Genomic DNA, 2,136 nt, shown 5'->3' on the forward strand with positions numbered 1-2,136 from the left:
AATAACCAATAATAAGGCACACGTTTGCAATTCTCCGGCAACGGCGCCATTTTGATGAACGTATTTTTGACGGTTTAGAATTCACAAATAAATTCTCGTTGCAAGTATAGTTTCCAAACCAACTAAAATCCTTTCATACGAAAGATTTGGTTGTCACAAGTACAAACCCCTAATAAAACTAATAACCGAAGTATTTAAACATCGAGTCGTCTCTCAAGGAATTCCAGGAAAGTGTTCTTATAATTGGTTATGTAAAGATATCTTTTGGGATTTTTGAAATAAAGAAACAAGAAAAGTAAATTGCAAAGGAAAATCAAATGACTAGAAAAGCTCTTGGCAAGGTTTGGTGGTCAATGATCTCTATCCTTATCACTAACCACAACATGAGAATTGGCAAGGATCAATCCCATTAAGTCATCTTCTAACTAGTAGTAAAGAAAAGTTAAATGAGCTATATTGAACCAAGTCTATAAGTCCTAGCTCTCCACCAATTCAATTAATGAGAACTAGAGTTAATGGCTCCCAATCATCAATTCCTTGGACATTAGTAACTCAAGAGTTCCTAAGTTACCATCCCAAGCCAAGAATATAAAAGTATAATTTGAGATCCTTCCAAGCATTTTGTCAAACACTTGGAAGGCACAAAATAAAAACATATAAAATTAATATGAGAATATTAAATCCAAACAATCAATTGAAAGCATCAATAACACAAATTGAAGAAAGCAATCATAAATATAAAATAACTCAAATTGCATTAAATAGAATATTAAATCTAACATGAGAATTCATAAACTAGAGTAGATAAATAAATAAATCACCAAGATAAGAGAAACTAAAGTGCTAGAATAAATAAGAGTGGAAGAGAAACTAAATTAAAATAGAGTAGAAATCTGAATTTGAAAATAGCTAAACCTAAGAATCCTAAAACCTAAAGAGAGGACTAGAAACTACATCTAAAACCTAAATTGTGTGAATGAGAAGTGATGTCCTTCATTCCTCCACTCTGCAACCTCTAATCTGTGTTTTCTGGGCCAAAAACTGGGTCAAAAACAGCCCAGAAATCGCCGGGTACGTACAGCACGTGGCTCATGCGCGCGTACGCGTGCTTTGCGCGTGCGCGTCCCCAAACGCCAGGTTAACTATGACAAATTGTATATCGTTGCGAAACCCCAGATGTTAGCTTTCCAACTCAACTGAAACCGCCTCATTTGGACCTTTGTAGCTCAAGTTATAATCGATTGAGTGCGAAGAGGTTAGGGCTGACAGCTTAGCAATTCCTTCAACTTCTTGTATTCCTTCCACTTTTGTATGCTTCCTTTCCATTCTCTAAGCCATTTCTGCCCTGTAATCTCTGAAAACACTTAACACACATATCAAAGCATCGAATGGTAATAAGAGAGGATTAAACATAGCAAATTTAAGGCCAAAGAAGCATGTTTTCAATCATAGCACAAAATCAGGAAGGAAATGGTAAAACATGCGGATTCTGTGAATAAATGTGAGAATAGTGGATAAAATCCACTCAATTAAGCACAAGATGTACCACGAAACAGTGGTGCATCAATGGCTCCTCATTTTCTTCTTCTTTATTATGCCTCCACATCTCTAATTACATACACACACCTCCACATCACCTATATTATTAAATGTACTTCTGCATCACCGCTTAATTACACATACCTCCATATTACCAAATAATCAACTACTCTTACTTCCACATGCCTTCAAAAGTATAGGTTCAGTCTTAGCATCAAAACCTTTAATTTCTAAATACCCAAACTTCTTTAACTTTTATTCAAGATAAAAGTCACTTTAATACATAAACCGAACTCAATTCCTAACTTAAAACAAATTTTTTTCTTAATAGATTGTCCTCAAAATATATAGAGAAAAGAGAATTATAAACTGCTACAAAGGGAGATTGAGTGTGAGCAAGTTTGGTTAATGCATATATGCAACTATTATCTTCTCTAAACACATGAATAACAATCTTTTTCAAGCAATGACTGGATAGCTGTGTAACAAGAGGAAGGACTATACGAAAATTGTTCAAATAATTTTGATAGAAGTCCAAAGCAATTCCGGAGTCTACTTCAATATGGGCGTTAATTTTTTTTTTTTTTTGGATACAAC

This window comes from Arachis duranensis, chromosome 1 (genome assembly GCF_000817695.3).
Source record: "Arachis duranensis cultivar V14167 chromosome 1, aradu.V14167.gnm2.J7QH, whole genome shotgun sequence".
Classification (NCBI taxonomy): Eukaryota; Viridiplantae; Streptophyta; class Magnoliopsida; order Fabales; family Fabaceae; genus Arachis; species Arachis duranensis.